The sequence below is a fragment of the Physeter macrocephalus genome, unplaced genomic scaffold (assembly GCF_002837175.3).
Source record: "Physeter macrocephalus isolate SW-GA unplaced genomic scaffold, ASM283717v5 random_599, whole genome shotgun sequence".
NCBI lineage: Eukaryota > Metazoa > Chordata > Mammalia > Artiodactyla > Physeteridae > Physeter > Physeter macrocephalus.
In genome coordinates, this window is record NW_021145927.1 from 6,574 (window position 1) to 27,644 (window position 21,071).

Consider the following 21,071-nt stretch of genomic DNA (forward strand, 5'->3'; position numbering starts at 1 on the left):
CTTACAGCCTCTGTTTTCCTTCTGCATCTCCGAGGCCACGCACACGATAAATCTTCTGCCAGCACCATGGGCTGCAGAGCAGGCTCCTTGCCCATCGGAGCCGGCAGCCACCTACAGGAAGTGGCTCCAGGGACACAAGGATCACCACCCTCCAACCCCCAGCCCCACCGCAGGTGCCCCAAACCCCGCACTTTTTCTGCAGGGGAGGAATTTAAGGCAGCTGTCAAATCACACATCTTGTCTGGCTGGGAAACGCATCAGGCCTGGGCCGGCCGTTAAGGCCTCCTCCCCAAGTTTACCAGGTTCCTGGGTACGGCCAGGGGTGGTCTGAACCAGAAGGTTCCCGGGGTCCCAAAAACCAGGAAAGGAAGGACAGACACACAGGAAGGAAGCCGGAGTTTGCAGAGCAAAGGTGTCCGCCTTGGGGTCACCGGCTCGGGACCCCCGGCCTGACCCAGGGCTGGTGCAACAGGAAGGGCTGTGTCTCCCCTAGTCCCACATGACTGCTGGTCAGGACACCCCCAACCCCGGCCTGGAGCTCTGCCATATTCCAGACAAAAACTTAAAGGGAAACCGTTAAAGGGATACCTCCCACTCAAGGGCCCACAACGCAGAACCAGCGGGCGAGGACGGACCACTTAGCGTACGTCCTGGTGACTTCACTCCACAGGGCAAAACCATCACGTGGGAAACTCGCCCCGAAAAAGACTCCACCATGGATCCCGTGTGGATCGGCAAAGCAGAAGCATGAAAAGAATGTGGAGGAAACACACAAGTGTTTCCGAGATTCCAGGACCAGGAAGGCCTCCCCGTTATGAAAAACCTTAAAATATCAGTTTGCAGAATTCGGCGACACAGAAACTTTAGATGCACAGATGTGAAGAAAATTCACAAGGCAAATAATAAAGTGAGGGAGGTTTGTTACCAAAGGTCTTGGGAACGAATAAGCAAACAGCCACTCGTGGCAGAGAAAGAGATACAGACACGTACAGACGTTTTAGAGGGAAAAACAGAAAAATGAGGTGAGTTTACACCCCTGGTGGTCCCCCCAAAAATGCAAAATAAAACAGTAAAAAAAACGGTGTTATAGGCTCTATGGTGTGCCCCAATAAAGACGTGTCCACATCCTGACCCCCAGAACCTACAAATGGGGTCTTATTTGGAAATGGGGTCCTTGCAGATGTGATGCAGTGAAGGGTCTGAGATGAGGTCCTCCTGGAGGAGGGTGGCCCTACAGCCAATGACAGGGTCCTTCTAAGAGACAGAAGAGGAGAGACACAGACACAGAGGAGAAGCCCCGGGAAGACAGAGGCAGAGACGGGAGGGAGGCGGCCACAAGCCCAGGGATGCCTGGAGCCCCCAGAAGCTGGAAGAGGCGGGAAGGACCCTCCCCTGGAGCCTCTGGAGGGACCTCGGCCCTGGGACACCCTGACCTCAGGCGTCTGGTCTCCAGGGCTGGGGAGGATGGATGCCTGCGGTTTTAGGCCCTCAGTCTGGGCCTTCATGACAGCAGCCACTGGAAACTCCCACAGAGCCATTTTCAACGGTGAGGTTGGCAGGCATTGGGGGAACCGATGACACAGCAGAGGACGGCTCTTTCATGCTATGGTGAAGCCTTCTGGGAAAGCAATTCAGCATTTGGGTATCAAAGACTCGAGAAAGTTCAGCCACCCCCTTCCTTCCAGGATCTGCTCCCAGAGTCATAAATCAGAGCTGTGCCCAAGGGTTCGTACGTGGGCACCGTCCTCGCTGAGAAATTTCTCGTGTTGAATTTGGAAACAAGCGAAACGCTCGGACATCCAGGAAATGGCTGAATCAACCATGGAGGAGCCACACCACAGAATAGCATCCTCACTTGGAAAAAGAAAAGACATTTCCAGAGGTTTTTCTTGGCAAGAAGACTGTTCATCACACAATTTAACTGGAAAAAAAACTCTGCATATAAAAGCAACTGCTGTAAATCTGATGGGATCCCTAACTTATAAGACGAGATGTGTGTTATCTGTTCCCTGGGGGGAACAGATATGTGTGTTATCAGATGTGTGTTATCTCTCCCTGGGGGAGAGAAGGATCAATGTGAATGCCCATATCATTGATTAGGGGGAAAAAAATGGAAGGAAACACATGGAAAAAACAAAACAAAACAGAGCGAAAGACACCAAAGTACGTACCCAAAACTCTCTCAAGGTGCTGGCGTTATTTTCGCCTTTACTTTTTTTAAGACTCAATTCTTTTCTCCTTTATTGTTTTCTGGAATTTTTTTTTACCAGGAGCCTGTCCGGATTGCTTTTGCAAGCAGAGGCCAGCATCTCATGATCTGCAAAAGCCAAGAGGAACTTTCCTTCTGTCTTGGTCTGGAGGACAGCCGGGCCTGGAGGGGCAGAGCTGGACCCCTCCAGAGCCTCTGCAGGAAGAAAGGAGGCCCGCTCTCCGGGGCAGGTACCGAGCGTCCACCTGGATCCGGGAGATGACGGGTCCAGCAAGAGGGAGCCTCTCCAGGCACAATAACCCCTTTACCGCCCGCACAGCAGACCCAGCAGGCGCTGCAGCCGCGGTCAGAAGCCCAGGCCACCTGTCCGCACAGCCCCTGGTGCCCACACAGGTGAATCCCCGGCGAGGCGCCCCGGCCCCACCGTGTACTGTGTCTGTGCCGGGCAGGCTCCCCGCCCAGTGGCCGCAGACACACTTCCTTCTTTGGGGAAGCCCAGGGCATCCGTCCTGGGTGTGGAGGCGGCCTGGGCACCTGGAGATGTGGGCGGAGCCCGGGGAAGGAAGCTGTCTCCTTAAACACAGCCCTGTGATACGGGAGGCACCCTGTGCACCGGGCTGGCCGCGATATTGGTCCAGAAGCGAGATCTCACCGCTGGCCGGCAGCCCCAAGGCCACTAGAGAAAGGGCACGGATTCGGGCTGTCGGGAACGTGGCCAGGAGCAGGACTGACCGTGTTTGCTCCGCTCTGGTTGAGACGGCTGCGTCACAGGGGCCAGCCGGGCGTCCTGACCCTGCCTAGTGTCAGGGCGTGCGGTGTCCCTGGAGGGCCCTGTAGCCTCGGCGGCCACGGCCAGCCCCGGGTTGTCTGCTTGCTGGGCGTTCGGGGCCCCTCTGCGCTGGCTCCTGTGTTGGCCTCCCTGCCCGCACAGAGGACGCTCAGATGTGGGGGGCAGCGGGTTTGAGCTCAGTCTTGGCGGTAGTCACAGCTTTCCTCCTAAAACCACCCTGTGGGCGCTGGCGTCCGCACGGACAAAGATGTCCGGGAAGGAGGGTCTCTTCGGACCTCACTGAACCCACGCTGTGTTGGGGAGCGGCTTCTTCTCTGTGTCAGGCACGGTGCTTTATTCGGTGGACATTTGATACCAGATGGATGGGCAGCTGGTCAGGTAAAGCAGAGCGTTCAAGATAAGCTAGGGGCCGAGGCCAGAGGTCAAGAGCACCAGGGCAGAATCAGACACTGGCACAAGCGCACGTGGTCTACAGACCTAAGTTCCAGCGTCTGGGTCTGTGGGTAGATGCCGGCTCTTCCCCAGCCGGGCGTTCCCTTTTGCCTGCAGAAAAGGTAACCCCCCCCCGCCCCAGTGAGACATCACCTCACACCCATCAGGACGGCGATGATCATGAAGTAGAATTTCGGGGCTGGTGAGGATGTGGAGAGAGGGGGACCCAGGGTTACCGACGGTGGGAATGTGCAATGGAGCTGCCACGTTGGAAAACAGTACGGCGGTTCCTCAAAATACTAAACGTTGAATTCGCATATCATCCAGAAATTCTCCTCCGGAACTCCGCTGCCCCGCCACATCATGGAAAGCAGGGACTCAATGAGACAGCTGTACACCCAGGTTCACAGTAGCATTATTCACAAACGGCTAAGAGGTCAACATACCCCAAGTCCATGGATGGACGGATGGATGGACACATGGATACACGAGATGGGGTCCATGCACACAGTGGATTATGACTCAGCCATTAGAAAGGAGTGAAGCTCTGACACAGGCTACCACGTGGACGGACCTTAAGGCCATTACACTCAGTGAAATAAGCCAGACACAGAAGGGCAAATACTGTGTGAGTCCACCAAGAGGAGCTCCCCAGAGGAGTGAAATCCATAGAGGCAGAGAGCAGGAGGGTGGGTCCAGGGGCTGCGGGAGGGAGATGGGGAGTGAGTGTTCCAAGGGGACAGAGTCTCGGTTTGGGAAGATGAGAAAGTTCTGGAGACGGACGGTGGGGACGGTTGTACAACGTGAATGTACTGGAGCTGTGCACTTAAAATAGTTAAAAACCAGGGAATTCCGTGCCGGTCCAGTGGTTAGGACTCAGCACTTTCACTGCCATGGGCCCAGGTCCAATCCCTGCTCGGGGAACTAAGCTCCCGCAACCCGTGCAGCATGGCCCCCCAAAAACAGTTAAAATAGAAAATGTTATGTTACGTATATGTTACCACAATCAACAAAGGATAAACAGCGTTAGTTGACCAGCCGCACGTGCAGACCTGGCCCATCTCATGGACCTCGCTTCCTCTGTGTAATTAGTTTCAGCTGGATGCTTCCTATGCCCAGAAACTAGGTACTTGGTGTGAGATGTGTGTGAATTTGTGCAACCGGGGGCACCCAGATCCTGAACTGCAGAATAATTAGAGACAATTGCTGACTTTATCTCCGTCTGATCGTAATGAAAGGTCTGCGGCATCCAGGGTCAAAGTTAACATCCACGGGCTCTGGGTCATATTCTAACGATGTTCGCTAACACCCGCCAAGGTTCAATAAATAAAGCAGGTGGAATGTTTTGTAACATTGGGATTTTTTAACTTCAATAAGGGAAGTTTCATTCCTTTCAATTAAATGCTTTTAAAAAGTCCATCCCTTTCGTTGCTGGGCAAGGTATAGCCAAAAAAGTACCAGTGTTATTTCTACTTGTAATAAACTCAAAAAAGTAAAGAAAACCTCAAAACTGGTGAAATGCTCTGGCAGGCTTGTACAAAATTAAGTTTCTACGTAAACGTCAATCATGTCCTATTACATCTCAAGACACAGAGCATGGGAAAAACAGAACGTAAGACTGTAGAAAAAAAATCATTTGCTATTTGAGTGATGTGTAAATTGATATCCTTTTCCAGCTACGGTTAATTGTATAACATCTGCTAATGTAACGTTTAAGAAACTGTGGGAAACCCCAAAGCAATTATGATCACTGCCAAGAAAGTTAACCCTTCACGGAAAGCAGTTTTTTTTATCGTTCAGGATCTTGTTGCTTTTCAAACCTGTGCCATAAAGATCTCCTGTCCAAACACATAAATTGGTAAACTTGGGGTGATTCTCTTAAAAAGCAAAACGAAGGATATTACACGCCACCCTGGCATGAAGGCAGAGACCCGTGTAATCCACAAACCTACACTCAAAACCACCCACATGTCCGGAGGTGCCCCCCACGGCTCTGAACTCCCTTGACGTTTATTTTTTACAGAAAAAAAACAAAACAAAACAAAACTGTCACGGGTGGGTTGTGAACCCCAAATGAGGTATGTTGAAGTCCTTACCCCCAGGACCCCATCATGAGACTGTATTTGGAAATAGGGTCTTCACAGAGGTGGACAGGATGAGGTGCTTGGGGATGGCGGTGATGTCCGTGTACTTACAGGGCATGGTGGTGGCACTGGGGACCTTCTCTCCAGTGGCTGCGCAGGGAGACCTCATCGTCATTTTTCACCCTGAAGCGTAGGAATCGCCGTTTCCCTTCTGGATAACATTTCCGATTATAATGCAGACGTTCACGGGTAAAACACTCGAGCTGAGCCGGAAACTGGGTGGGGCTGTGACCCCAGTAACTTAGGACCTCAGCTTAGTAAAGAGACTCCCTCCCTGACCCCAGACGATTGAAAACTTACCCTTCTTACCTGCAATCCCGGAGCAACAAGAGGACCGGACCCCATCTGTAGAGCGAAGCAGAGGAGCCGGCAAGGGAACAGGGCCCCCGCCCCTTCCTGGACCTCCCTCAGGCCCTGGGAGACGGGCGAGTCAGCCATACATACGGGGACACGGCCTCTGTTTGCAAATGATGGTGCTTCCACCGCTGTGTTTTGTCTACTGTCTCGAGGTCCCACCGTACCGTTACTGGGGAGAACGCATTTGAGCGCCAGCTCCTGGATCCGACAGGACACCCAGCCCTGGGCAGGACCTGAACCTCAAAGGCACGTCTCGTTGCCCAGGGTCTGGAGGAGGAAGGGGCCCTCTGTGCCTGGATCCCCGAGGTCCTCCATCCTGAAGCAGAGAGGATTCCGAGGACCTCACCCTCGGCCAGCGTGGGACAGAGGAGACCCGGCCCAGGCGGCCCCGGACATCCGCCACGCCTCCAGCAAGGTGGTGATGAATTTCCACCTGCCTTCATCCAAAGCGCCCCGGCCCCGGGCAGCTGCAGACCTGAGCTGATGGGCCCGCGGCTGGGACCACATCCTCAGCTCAGCCTCCTCCGTGGTCAGACGTGCAACACCCCCCACCAACAGGCCCCGAGCTCTGCCCCCGCGGCAGTCCTTCTGCGACCACCTCATGTCCCGGGAGCCCCCACACACTGTTCTCTTACGCACACGTTTACACTCAATGAACAAACAACACTTTCCCAGGGCCTCTGTGGCTCACGGACGCAGGGGGACGGGCCTTCACCAGCACGGAGAGGAATAAGGACCCCCAGCCGGTGCGTAGAGCCGTCCGGGCTTATAAACGCGGCAGACCTGGATGTCTGGTCCGCGTGGTCGTATTTCACTGTAAGGCTTATGGACGATCTGACCTCAGACGAGGCAGCTTGCACTCAGCCCCAGGACAGCGTTCCTGGGGGGTGGGGGGCGGGGAAAGAGGGGGACAGCACAGCCCCGTGAGCTGCCGGCGGTCTTGGGCCCCCAGGGCAGCAGAGTCAGTCCTTCCAGTCCCGTCTCACAGGAAAGGAAAGTGAGGGAGCGGGTGTTACAGGCTGATGTTTGTGATGGAGATGGTGCCTCTGCGACGTCATGAGGTCATGAGCGTGGTCATAAGCTTTAGTGTCCTTATGAAAGAGACCCCAGCTTGCTGTCCACCTGGGGAAAGGGACCTTATGTGGAAACAGGGTCCTTGCAGATGTGATGCAGTGAAGGGTCAGAGATGAGGTCCTCCTGGAGGAGGGTGGCCCTACATCCAATGACAGGGTCCTTCGAAGGGACAGAAGAGGAGAGACCCAGACACAGAGGAGAAGCCCCGGGAAGACAGAGGCAGAGACGGGAGGGAGGCGGCCACGAGCCCAGGGACGCCTGGAGCCCCCAGAAGCTGGAAGAGGCGGGAAGGACCCTCCCCTGGAGCCTCTGCAGGGAGCGCAGCCCTGGGACACCCTGACCTCAGGCGTCTGGTCTCCAGGACCGGGAGGAGGATGAATTCCTGTTTTAAACCCCCCAGTTTGTGGAAATTTGTTACGAAAAACCCCAGGAAACTCATCACCCGAATTTAGTCCTGACCAAGCCGAGGAAGCTTGGTTGCCATGACCCTTTGCAGGAAAAGCCATAAATTCTGGCCTGTTAGGGCCACCCATTCCACCATACACGGCACCACCACACCCCCATTCCGTCTCATTTTGGAAACGTTAAACAGCAATTCTGGACTCTGTTTTGCGGCGTGGCTAGTCTGGCCATCGGCACCACCGATGCGTGAAGTTCCGTGGCCGGTGGGCTCCCGACAGGCAGGGACCCTCAGGCCCACCCCGGCGTCCCCCAGCCCTGGGCAGCACTCCAGGCCCCGGCAAGTGGTGGTGGGGCTCCTTCTGGGCTCCTTATACAGTGTCCTAATTCCCACCCCAGCTTTGCCGAAACCTGACACGGGGCGTCTCCACCCTCCGTGGCCCCAACAGCGCCACACCCCGGTGGTCCTGTGTCTTCCTTCCCGAAATAAGGGCACCGTCACCCGAGCCGGGGCGAGTGCGCTCCTGGAGGTGAGGATGCCGACGGCTGATCCGCCCCCGACAGGGTCAGCATCCTGCAGCAGACGTGCCAACTTTGCGTGAAGGAGGACAAGACCACATGCCCTGGGTGGGGGGCAGTGTCCCCTCCGGAGCGCTCCCCCAGCCCTGCCGGACGGGTCCCTGGGGCCAGCACAGCTGCAGTCTTTCTCCTGGGACCCTAGTTACTCCGGGACCACGTCCCATTCTACAGGAGGGGGGCCTGGTCGTTGCAACCTCGGCAGGTGCCGGCCCCTTACCGGGGAGACTCAGAGGGGTTGGGGTCCCCCCTGGATCCATGGGCTGATGGGCGGGGATGGCAGCTCCTCCCCTTTGCACAAAGCCCCCAGTGCCTCCCGGGTAACGTTTCAGGGTTGATTTTGCCCCTTTCCACACCCACGTCCACCGTTCTCGAACAAACACCCCGATGACCGGACTTTCGAGGGGTCCTGCTTACATTCTTCACGTTTTCTCTGAACTTTTCTGCTTTCCTACCCGACACCCTCCAGCTCTTAAGCAACCGTATCTCCTAGAATTCAGACTTTGGGAAATCCTGTGTGCTTTTCAAAGGACACTGAAGCTGCTTCATTCACGCAGGCAACGCTGCAGAAAAAGACAGAGATTCTCTCTGAAGCCACGGTACACGCCCAGGGGTCGGTCCGCCTCTGAGCTGTGTCTGCAAAGACAACCAGGCAGCAGAGGCGGGCGCCTGACCCCTCCGGGCTGGTGCCCGTTTCTTGGGCAAAGTGACTACAAACTGTGTGTCCTAAAAGCAGCATAGACCTCGCCAGCCAGACCCCTGCCCGTGTTTCTGAAAACGGAGATCAGACAAGGAAACCTCACACGCTGGGGTCTGCAGAGCCGCTGTCGCTGTGTGCGCGCGGGATCACGAAGCCCCGGCGTAATCTGTGAAGGCGCCGTCTCCCCGGTCACCCACAGCGTCGAGAGGCCAGGCCCGGGCTGTCACCGCTTACAGCAGCCTGTCCTGGCGGCCCATGCCTGGTTCTGACCCTGGCTGACCCTCCTATTTATAACCCCGCATCTCCCAGCAACCACACAAACACAGCTCTTGTGACAGCTGAGGGGCAAAGGCGCGGCCCCGAGGTCTTAGATGCGCAGATCCTGTTTCTTTACACGGGCCCAAAAAAGACCTGAGCCCCAAGGCATGCGGGGTCCCCCCTCCTGAGCCGACCCCCCAGCTCTGGGGCGGCTGGATTCTCTGCGTGAGCCCAGCCGCCAGCCAGGACCCGGAGGGTGAGAGGCTGTGCCATCTCCCCCACGTGTGGGTTCAGGTCTTCTCTCACTCGGAGGGAAGGTGCCACGGTCCCCGAGCCTGAGTGGGCTCGGGCCAGAGGGTGTGGCGTGGATGGGGCCACAGCCAGGGAAGGCATCTCATGGAGACTGGCGGGCCCAGGTACCTCTAGGTCTGAGCCGCTCTGGGTGCCTTTAAAAGGAGCTGGATGAACATGGATGGACCTAGAGGACATAATGCCAAGTGAAATGAGTCAGAGAAAGACAAATACTGTATGATATCACTTACACGTGGACTAGAAAAGACAAACGCACAAATACAACAAAACAGAGGCAGACTCACAGATACAGAGGACAGACTCGTGGTGACCAGGGGGGAGGGGGAAGACAGGGGGAGGGGATTAACAGATGCAAAGTGCTAGACATAAACTAAATAAGCTACTGGATTCTCTGTGTGCAGCACAGAGGATACAGCGAAAATTTTATAATCACTGTGAATGGAGCACAGTCTTTAAAAATGGTAAAGACTATTCGTGTTTTTAAAGACTATTTACCTATGCTGTACACCTGAAACTAATATAATATTGTCAATCAACTCTACTTTAATTTACAGAGAGGGATCAAAGTAAACAACCTGTCAACTGAGTAATGAATTTTTTTAAAAAGGCCTGCGCCCCGCCGTGCACATTGCCGTCTGGACCGAAGACCCGCGCCCCTGCTGCGATCGTGACCCAGCCGATCCCTCCCTGCGGGCTACTCTCTTGGCTCTTGGGAACGTGTGAGCAGGGTGCTTTCACCAGGTGGGCATGTCAGCTCGCAGGTCGGCCCCCACGAATAGCCACCAGCTTTCAGCACGTGCCCCGGCGGCAGCCCCGTGAACGCAATTGATGTGGAACTTCACACGGGGCTGCGGCGCTGGCCTCAGATGGAAGCAGGGTGCCACAGCTGTCCCTGGTCACTGCGTTTCCCATTTTTATTTCGGGGTCCCGGAGACCCCGATCCCACGGGGTCCCTTGTAACCCTCCTCCACTTCCTTCCACGGAAGCTAAGCCTCGTTCACGTCTCAGGGGAACGGCGACTCACGTTCCACACGAAAGAGTGAGCTCCTGGCTCCCTCTCAGACGGTACGAGGCAACCCCATGTGCCGCGCTGGCCGGGCCGGCCCCGGGCTCCCCCTCCTCGCCCAGCAGGCAGCCAGGCAGCTCCCAGGGCTCTGTCTCCAAAGCGCACTCAAGTCCAGCTGGGTCTTGCTTTCTCTGCCATCCCCTGGGGTGTGAACTGGTCTTAGGTCTAGGCCCCGGCCCTGGGTTCTCTGGTCCCACACTCTCCCCGATGGTCAGTTCTCACCTGGAGCCAGAGGCAGATCCAGCCAAGCCAGCCTCACAATTCTCCTTGTGGATAAGAGCCAAATGGTGGAAGCCACCCAAGTGTCCATGGATGGATGGAGGGACGGATGGATACACAGGACGGGGTCCATGCACACAGTGGAATATCACACAGCCGTGAAAAGGAGTGAAGCTCTGACACAGGCTACAGCGTGGCTGGACCTTGAACACAGGACGCTCAGTGAGAGAAGCCAGACCCAGGAGGACACACAGCGTGTGATTCCGTTGATAGCAAACGTACAGAACGGGCCAATCCACAGAGACAGAAAGTGGGTTTGTGGTGCCAGGGGCTGGGGGAGGGGACTGGGGGGTGACCGCTCACGGGGTCGGGGTCTCCTTTAGGGGACGAGCTTGTTCTGGCACCAGACAGAGGTGGTGGCTGCAGAATACGGTGAATGTGCAAAATATCCCTGAGTCGTTTACTTTAAAAGGATTAACTTTATGTTATTGAATTTCACCTCAATAAAAATAAATAAATTAAAAATGCCCCAAAAATTCCCCCATGGTCCCCCATGTCACTCAGGGAGAAAGCCTAGGACGGCAGTAGCCTCGCAAGGCCGGCGCCATCGGCCCCCCAAGCCCCCAGATCCGTCCACCTCGGCTGCAACGCCACACGCACCCTGGGCGTGCGCGTTCATTCTCGTCCCTGCAACGTGCCTGCGATGCTTTCCCCTGGTTGCCCACACGGCGCCCTCCTTCACGCCCTTCGGAGCTCTGCTCAAATACCCCGATCATGTGTCTACACACACTCACAAGCGCACACACACGCACACGTATGCACGCGTCCACACCGCCATCCTGATGTGCCCGTGTCTGCTTTCCTTTTCTTCACGGCTTGAATCTCCAGTGGATGGATGGAGGGTTGACAGAAAGATTAGACAGATAGATATAGATAGATAGATAGATAGATAGATAGATAGATAGATAGATAGATAGATAGATAGATAGATAGATAGATAGATAGATAGATAGATAGATAGATAGATAGATAGATAGATAGATAGATAGATAGATAGATAGATAGATAGATAGATAGATAGATAGATAGATAGATAGATAGATAGATAGATAGATAGATAGATAGATAGATAGATAGATAGATAGATAGATAGATAGATAGATAGATAGATAGATAGATAGATAGATAGATAGATAGATAGATAGATAGATAGATAGATAGATAGATAGATAGATAGATAGATAGATAGATAGATAGATAGATAGATGAATGGATGGATGGATGGATGGATAGATAGATAAAGGAGATATAGGCAGATTATTGATAGATGGGTAGATAAATGGGTGGATAGATGACAGACCATAGATAAATCGACAATGGATGGATGGATAGATAAAAGATAGAGCTATTGAGAGATTACTGACAGACGCGGAGGGGTCTGGACCCGACAGCCCACAGCCTGGGAGAATGAGCTCTGTATCTCCGTACCCCAGCCTCCGGCTTCCAGACCTTTCACCCTGAGCTCCCTGACTCAGCCCTTAACCTCCCTTCCATCCCCTAGAGTCCCTTTCCTCCAGCAGGTCCAGAGTGGGGAGGTCTCCTGGGAGAGGGAGGGCGTCCGGTCATCCCTGCAGGATAGAAAGCCCACTCCCCTGGGGGACAAGGCAGGAAATGTCACGCTGGGTGGCCATAGCGACGCACACGGAGACGGGTAAACAGACCCGCCAGCCCTGCCAACCGGAAGGAGGCCACCTCGCCAGGCAGGAGGTCGTGCCTCCTGTCCCCCTCCCCCCGCGGCAGCTGCTCAACCCCGCCCCCGAGGCCGCGACCCGGCGACGGATGGCCGTGTGACCTGGAACAGACACACATGAGAGGGGGCCACGTCCCAGGTTACGGTCCTGGATAAACTGACGTGCGGGGCAGGGTTTGCAGAGACCAGCGTTTCCGTGCTGTCAGGCAGGGTTTGGGGTCCTGTGCGCGGCGAGGCTTCCGTGTTCAAGCCGAGAGCCCTTGAAGCCCTTGTTGCGAGAAGAGGTTGGAAGGGCTCGGCCGCGATGGTCATTTCCCTCTGGCCCACCAGGTGGCGCGAAGGGCCACCAGCCGCCGCTTTCGAACGCATTGATTCCCAGCACAGGTATAGGCCGGGGCCATATTTGCACCCCTAGCAGATCCCACGTCCCCGGAGCTGCCAGGAAATCAAGTGAGATAATGTATAAGTCACACACCGCACAAACACACTTGACACACAAAAAGAAGTCTGCAGTCCCGCGATTGTTAACAGAACTTTTCACAGGGCAGGTTTACCGGTGTCGGCGGGAATGTAAATCGGTGCAACTGCTGCGGAAAAAATTAGCATAGATCTACCATGTGACCCAGCAGTCCCGCTTCTGGGGGTTTGCCCCAAAGAACTGAAAGCAGGGTCTCAAAGACGTATTTGCACAGCCATGCTCACAGAGGCATTGGGTGTAAACCCAAGTGTCCACGGATGGACGGATGGATAAACCAATTCTAGTTCAACCACACAGTAGAATATTATTCAGCCTTAAAAAGGAAAGGAATTCTGACACATGGTACAACCTAGACAGACCTCGAGGACACGATGCTGAGGGAAAAAAGCCAGACACAGAACGACAAATAGTGCGTGAGTCCCCTCATATGAGGCCCCTGGAGGAGCCCGATTCCTAGAGACAGAAGGTAGGAGGGCGGTTTCCAGGGACTGGGGAGGGGCATGGGGAGTGAGTGTTTAACCGCAACAGGGTTTCAGTGTGGGAAGTGGCTCTGGGGACGATGCTGCAGATGCTTGCATGACCCCACGAATGTGCTTAATGCCCCTAAAGCGTGTACTTAAAAATGGTTAAGATGGGGCTTCCCTGCTGGCGCAGTGGTTGCGCGTCCGCCTGCCGATGCAGGGGAACCGGGTTCGCGCCCCGGTCCGGGAGGATCCCACGTGCCGCGGAGCGGCTGGGCCCGTGAGCCATGGCCGGAGACCCCTCATATGAGGCCCCTGGAGGAGCCCGATTCCTAGAGACAGAAGACGTGATGTGTATCTTACCACAATTTTTAAAAGTCTTACCACGTGTTTTCTTTCTACAATAAAGTTCATCGAACTATACGAAACTGTAAAGACTTCAGAAACCGTAGCAAAAGAGAAGTCGAGCGCGGGTCTCTACCCGGGAGCCGTGCGCCATCTCCAGCGGGCACGTGCTTCCCGGAGAGGCGGATCGGCCCTTCACCTGAGCTTCCGCAGAAGCTGAGCTTCAGGCCCCAAATCCCAAAGACAACCCCATCTCCCTCTGCAGAATGCCCCGGTGTCACCCACCCAACCCACAAACCGGCGGGTGTGTGAGGGAGGGTCTCAAAGGTGGTCTGCCCTGCAATTACCCGCCCTCTCTGTAAGCCTCCCCGAAGCGAGCCTTTTGGAGAAGATTCTCTAAAATCCAAAAGGTGATTCACCCCCGAGGGTCATCTCTGTAGGACATTTGCACTCAATAGAGCCGCACAACTGCCCACCGGTGTGAGGCCGGGTCCAGGACAGTCTTAGGAGGACTGACCACGGACCACGGTTTGGGTATCTTTGTTTCTTCGGCTGCACCGCGAGGCATGCGGGACCTTAGTTCCCCAACCAGGGATGGGACCCGTGCCCCCTGCAGTGGAAGTCTTAAGCACTGGACCAGCAGGGAGTTCCCTGGGGTAGCTTTTAAGAATCCCAAGAGGTACATCTGAGTTCCATAGTTTTGCCAAGTAGGTGGAGCCCAGCAGCGGCTCTGATCCCATTTATTCAGGGATTAACTAACCGGCACACGGTCCCCTGGTTACGCAGACGGCAGCTACGCCAGCCTCAGCCCCAGATTCCAACTCAGGGCCGGTTCTGGCCTGAACTAGTACAAGACAAGTATCGGTTAATAAGGTGGGACCAGGAAATACAGGACAGGGGAAGAGAGACACCTCCGTCCTGGCCAAGGTGGGTCACGTATGTCGAGGATGAGGGGTCTGCTCTCTGTGAGAGGGAGCTTTCCAGGCAGATACTCCTCCAACCGGTGCAGCCCGCGGGCTGGACTCTGAACCACCGCCCACCCAGACCCGACAGTCGTGGCCTGTCTGAGGGGTGCGTCATTCGTTAGAATCCAAATGAGACGAGACGGCTTTTTCTGAAGACGCCCTTTTCCATAATTTTCACAAGCATTTGGTACCAAGGCAATGTCCCCCCAAAGGACTAAATCTCAGCACCGCCATTTCCTTTATCTCCTTTCTGTTTTATTTCAGCCCGCCCTCGCTGAGAAAAGGTCCTTCTGGAATCTTCTGGAATCAGTGGGAAGACAGCTGTGTGTTCTTCAGCCAGCTCACTGGTGGTCTCTGTTCCGTGTGGAGCTTTCCTCCTCCTCAGCATCTCGTGTTCGTTTCTACGAGCTGCTCCCGGGACTTGGCCACACCAGGACCCTCATCAGCTGGAGCTGGAGCTGAAAGCGTCCTTCCGTCTGTGTTGAGAAGATGTTGGTGCCGATACGGGGACCCCAGAGGAGCAAAGAGGTGGGTTTGCTGTATCCAAGGGTCATAATTACACTCTTCATGCCAAGACTGCCTACTTTCCACACCTCGCCAAACGCGGCTCCGTGACAAGCCTTAGTACAACTGCCTTACGTGACCTTATATTACATTTATGCGTCTGGATGGAAGGCACCTTGGCTAACTGAGTCAGCAGATTTCCAGATAAAATATTCGGGCCCGGGGCTCTTTTCCAGAGATCAACATGGAGCCAGTCCTGATGCCTGCAGCCCCCCTCCTGCCAGATACTCACACCCACAACCAAGATGGCGCCCTGGGTCCGAGGGCTGTGGATTCTCCAGGTGTGCCAATCTTGTCTGTCCCATGGTGGTTCTTCCCAGCAAACCCTCGGGGACCATCTCCCATCAGTCCAGCTGCCATGGTGCAGAGGGCAGGATGTGTCCCTGAGGCCACTGCAGCGACAGCAGAGCCAACTCTTGGATAAAGGACACCTAGGTGCCTTGTCCTCCACAGTCTGGAGACCCCTACTCAGAGCCCTGCATACAAGTTAGCTGGTACCCAAAAGAATCGAAACCATGTTTACAAAAATTTGTACACGCAAGTTCATAGAAGCACAAGTCACAATCAGCAAAAGGTGGAAACAACCCAATTGTCCATGGATGGATGGATGGATGGATGGATGGATGGATGGATGGGTGGGTGGATGGATGGATGGATGGATGGATGGATGGATGGATGGATGGATGGATGGATGGATGGATGGATGGATGGATGGATGGATGGATGGATGGATGGATGGATGGATGGATGGATGGATGGATGGATGGATGGATGGATGGATGGATGGATGGATGGATGGATGGATGGATGGATGGATGGATGGATGGATGGATGGATGGATGGATGGATGGATGGATGGATGGATGGATGGATGGATGGATGGATGGATGGATGGATGGATGGATGGATGGATGGATGGATGGATGGGTGGGTGGATGGATGGATGGATGGATGGGTGGATGGATGGATGGATGGATGGATGGATGGATGAACAGCATGGGGTCCATCCACACAGTGGAATATGACTCAACCATGAAAAGGAGTGAATCTCTGACCCAGGCTACAACGTGGATGGACCCTGAACACAGGATGCTCAGTGAGGGAAGCAGACACAGGAGGACACATAGAGTGTGATTCCATTGATAGGAAACGTCCAGACATGCAAATCCACAGACACAGAAAGTGGGTTCGTGGTGCTGTTACGGAGTCCAGGCTCACTCTGCTCACCGCACGAGAGGCCGATAAATCAGAGATGAGGTGTTGAGGCAGGGATAGCACTGTATTCAGACAGCCCGCAGACAGAGAAGATGGCAGACTAATGCCTCAAAATAACCATCTTATCGGGGGTTTGGATGCCAGTTTCTTTTATAGCACAGAGAGGGGCAGGAGGTGAGGAAGTAAAGTAACAAGGCCATAAGTTTTGCAAATATCCCCTGGAATGGCCAGCCTCGGGGAGGACATGTGTTCATTTCTTCTTTCCTGCAGCCATCGCAGGTGGGCAGGGTCCGGATGCTTCCCCGAACAAAGACAGTTTGGTTTAACATTCAGGCAGAGCGGCGGGGTTCCCCGAGGCAGACCACTGTGTATACACAGTATCCTTTTCGTGAGAAAAGCGTCGGGGAGCAAAGGTTAAAGTGAAAGAAACAGATCCAACGCGGAGTCAGAAGTGGCTCTTCCGTGTTACAGTGCCAGGGGCTGGGGTGTTGGGGGAGGGTTTGGGGTTCATGGCAAAGGGATGTGGAGTTTCTTTCTAAGGTGATGAAAATGGTCTAAAATTGACTGGGGTGATGGCTGTCCACTCTGAACACATTAAAACAGTCCTGAATAGAACAGTTTAAATGGGTCAAGTGTGTTATGTGAACTATATCTCAATAAAGCCCCTTTTTTACAGAATCAATCCATGTCATCCACTGTATGAATAGGATAAAGGACAAAAAAACACACGATCATCGCAATGGTTGCAGAAAAAGCATTTGAAAAAAAAAAATCCAACACCTTTCATGATAAAAACTCAACACACGAGGAACAGACAGATCTCCCTTAACCTGATTAAGGGTGGAAAAACGTTTCTGTGAATTTTACCACAATTTGAAAACAAAAGCTTGATTGGGAAAAAAAACCTCTCAAGGCCAAAGGAAACACAGACCTTCAATGTCTGAGTTTACCAAACACCAGGGAAAGAGCAGGGAGGGAATGGGAGGGGCTGCAGTGGACCCCCAATCTGGCGCTCTACCCAGCCTGGCGTGGCCCAAAAAGACGAGGAGACTTTGGGGTCCCTGGGGGTCCCCGGGGTACCCTGCCTCAGGAGCATCCTTCACTCCCCCTGAAGAGCAGAGACAGCCCACAAAGGAGGTGGCACAGGCAGTGACACAAAACTATGATTTATTTAAAAATAGGTAACAAAGCAAATGTTCCAACAGACTATTTACAACCAAGCACTCTTTTGTTCCTTTGAAAAAGAGATTACACGTCTGCATCGTTTCAGATCAAAGGTGCACATACACGCATAAATGTCGGTGAACGGTTCTTATTTTTCGGTAGAACATTTTTGCATTAAAACGGTGACGTTTTGTCCAGAATTATTACCTGCTTGAACAAAAAGCCCATTTTTTTTTTGTCTTGGGAAGAAAAAACAATTATGCTATTCAACTTGTGCCTCCAACAATGTACTGTCATATGAAGTAATAAAAGAAAAAAAAATACAAAGTAAGAGTTTAGATTAAATTACCCCACAGAAACCTGAGGGAAGGAAGGAAGTCTAATCCTACGAGCATGTAATCAATAATGGAGTTTATACATCCCGTCTTATGACTTGATTAAAAAATTCTTCCATTTATAAAATAAGTCCACATCCTTTTGAGAAGTCATGAAACATCTGCCACGGATCTAGGGCCGTTTTTCTTCAGAGAATGCTCAGTGTTCTACGCGACACTCCTGCATTTCTCTTTAAACTCTGATGACTCAGTGTTGTCTCAGAGATGACTTAAGTCCATCAGCATTTACTGTGTAGGAAGGATGGGGGTCATGGAGGAGGGGTTTCTGACACAGGCAAGTGCAGGTGCCAGAAGTCGGAATCCTGCGTCCTCCAAAACGTGTCTTTTCTGGAATGAAATCGCATTGGCTATGATTTAGGGCAGTTTCTGTTTCCAACCTGGAGGAAAATAACAAAGAGCTTTAATAACAGGAATTCCATACCCGAGCTGGGAGCCTCTGGGACAGGAGGTCCGGCCTGAGCCCCGATCCCCCAACTGGAATTTCCTCATCTTGCTTTTTTTTTTTTTTTTGAAGTGGCCCAAGGACTGTTCATGTGACAGCATCAGGGTGCCCTCAGGTGGCTCCTTTCCCTCCACCGGCTGGTTCCTGCCCTGCCGTGCACATGGGGCTTTCAGAGTGCACGGCGGGGTGCAAGTTGGGAGGTACAAGAGGGGGGATGTCCATCTGCTCGCGAGTTGTCTCAGCTCCGCCGCGCGTACCCCAACTCCGCGGTGCCCCAGGTCCCTCTGCTTTGAACGGAGAAGGATGACACCCCTCCCCCCAACAAAGAAGTGCATCGTCCATTCAAGTGTCAGGTGTCCACCAGGTGGAGAAAACCCTGCTGCTACCTCCTGCCTGACCCCCTGGCGCCCTGCCCTTCACGCCCCCTCCTGAGCATGGAGGGAGAGAAGAAGGGGCAGGAAGGAAGTTCACTCCCCCCACCCCCGGGTCATGGCCCGTTCCTGCCAGCCTCAGCAACCACACACACACATACACACACACACACACACACACACACACACACACACATCTCTCCACAGATATTTTATTCCTAAATCGCGGTTGCAGACACACAGCAGTGCTGAGCAATGAGATTCTGGGGTGATATTTCCCCAACTAGGAAAATACTGACCCCCAAAACATCAGGCCCACGACTCACCCCCGCCTCCCTTTCCTGCCCAAAGGGGCAGAGCTCTGTGCTGGCAGCTTCACCTAGCATCGGAACGTTCCAGAATGCTCAGAACTATGTCCTGTAATAGAAGCCTTCCTTAATATCCACGGGCGAGGACATGGAGAAAAAAAATACTGCGTTAACTTTTGAACAAGCCTCCCTTTTTTCCAACTCACCTCTACTCCGAACTGATGTAGCGTAAAGGAATAGTAAGGGGTGGGGTCCACAGTGTTGGTTTTCAGCACTGAAAAGCACGCCTATTCCCTGCGCAAACAGCTTCGATGGGGCATGGTGTCTGTGCTCTTCTGAGACAGGGAGGGGGTCTGCTAGAGAAACCCCACCTAAGCTCATCTTTTCTCATTCTCAACAGAACATGCTGTCTCACTGGCTCATCCATTCGTGTACTGATCACACAAAACTTATGTAGACACCGACCCAGTGCCAGGCAAGATCTAGGAGCTGGGGGTCCCAGCAGTGGGTGAAACAGACTTGTTCCCTGTCCTCAGGGACATATGTTCTAATGGGGCCTGGGGGCTGCTCCAATGGGGACATGACATCCAGACAGTCCAAAAACACCTTATTTTATGTCACAGCATCAACATCCTTCCCTATAAAATCTTCCCCCAGGACTTGTAACATGAAGGCAAAAACCAAAGGTGTTTCAGGGTCGGGACCACTGAAAGAATTTATCTCTAGCTCATCCACATTCCAGAAACATTAAAGGACTTCCTTCAGGCAGAAGGAAAACGGCATCGGGGGGGAAATAAGGATCTAGTCGAAGGAATTCAGAGTTTCGGAAATGTCAGTGATGTGGGTGATTACATATCCTGCACTCTTATTATTTAAATCTCTTTAAAACTTTCACCAGCATAGCCGTAATGGACTGAGTGTATCCCCCCCAAAATTCATATGTCGAAGCCTCGACCCCCAATGGGATGGTGTTAGGAGGCAGGGCCTTTGGGGGGTGATTAGGGTTAGATGAGGTCACGGAGGGTGGGACCCCCCAAGATGGGATTAGTGTCCTTTTAAGAAGAGGAAGAGACCAGAGCTCTCTCTCCATCACGTGAGGACACAGCAAGATGGTGGTTGTCTGCAAACCGGGAAGAGAGCCTCACCAGGAGCTACATCTGCCCACACCGTGATCTCGGACTCCCAGTCTCCAGGACTGCGAGAAATAATTGTCTGTTGTTTAAGCCCCCAGCCTGGGGTATTTTGTGACAGCAGTCCCAGCAGACTAAGACAATGGCTTTACAACAAATCTGGGAAAAAATAAGTGATCAAAAGAAGAACTTTTCTCAGCATCTCTCTTTCCTCTGAAGTTGTTAGGGGAGCAGTAAGACAGCCCCCAACTCTGTCCGAGACAAGAGAATCAAATGTCAGGCGTAAATAAAAGCGCCAGGGCTGACGCATTCCTGGTCACCAGGATGACGCGCACGGTGGATTTGCCAGCAGCAGGACGAGTTCCCTGGAGTGCTCTCAGCAAGGGGCTGTCACTGGCCATTTCTGGGTTTGCCTGGTCCTTTCATGGTGTCCCCACAGATGCTTTATCCAGGGTCCCTGCCCCGTGAGGCTCTGTATGAGTGTCCTGGGGCTGGTCTAACAAAGGGCTGCCAGCCGAGGGGCTTAAAGAGCAGGAGTCTACCCTCTCTCGGTTCTGGAGACCAGAAGTCTGAGGTCAGGGCTGGATCCTCCTAGGGTCTCTGAGCGAGAAGCTGCTCAGGCCCCAGGGTCCTTTTATACGGACCCCAGGCATAGCGGATCCTGCCCCGCCTGAACAACCTCATCTTAACTGGACTATCTCTATAAACACCCCCATCTCCAAGCACAGTCAGACTTTGAGGTCCTGGGGGTCACAGATGACTTTGGGGGACACAATTCGGCCCATCACAGGTGTCGACTACACCGGTCTTCCACTTCCTGCTTTGCTTCCCTTTGCGCGGCCGTCTCTTCTGTCTGGGAGGCCCTCGTCCGGCTTCCCAGTCCCCCAGCCTCCCTCCTCGAAGGCACTTCTCACCAGCTTCCACAACCCCAGGACTCAGCACATAGC

At 53.6% G+C, this 21,071-nt stretch overlaps 2 long non-coding RNA genes across 4 annotated transcripts; both read right to left on the reverse strand.

Annotated features, from left to right (window-relative positions):
• Window positions 1-704: 704 nt before the first annotated feature.
• On the reverse strand, window positions 705-8,921 carry LOC114485158 (uncharacterized). Of its 3 annotated transcripts, none has more exons than XR_003678633.2 (4): window positions 8,785-8,921; window positions 5,885-8,544; window positions 5,528-5,800; window positions 705-4,133 (listed from the first exon to the last, which is right to left on the reverse strand). It is a non-coding gene; the product is annotated as an uncharacterized lncRNA (long non-coding RNA). The 3 variants fall into 3 exon arrangements; XR_003678632.2 differs by having other exon boundaries at window positions 705-3,369; window positions 3,477-5,800; XR_008616750.1 differs by having other exon boundaries at window positions 705-5,800.
• Window positions 8,922-17,677: 8,756 nt separating this feature from the next.
• Window positions 17,678-19,174, reverse strand: LOC114485157 (uncharacterized). Its single transcript, XR_008616749.1, has 2 exons — window positions 19,013-19,174; window positions 17,678-18,250 (listed from the first exon to the last, which is right to left on the reverse strand). It is a non-coding gene; the product is annotated as an uncharacterized lncRNA (long non-coding RNA).
• Between the last annotated feature and the right edge of the window lie 1,897 nt (window positions 19,175-21,071).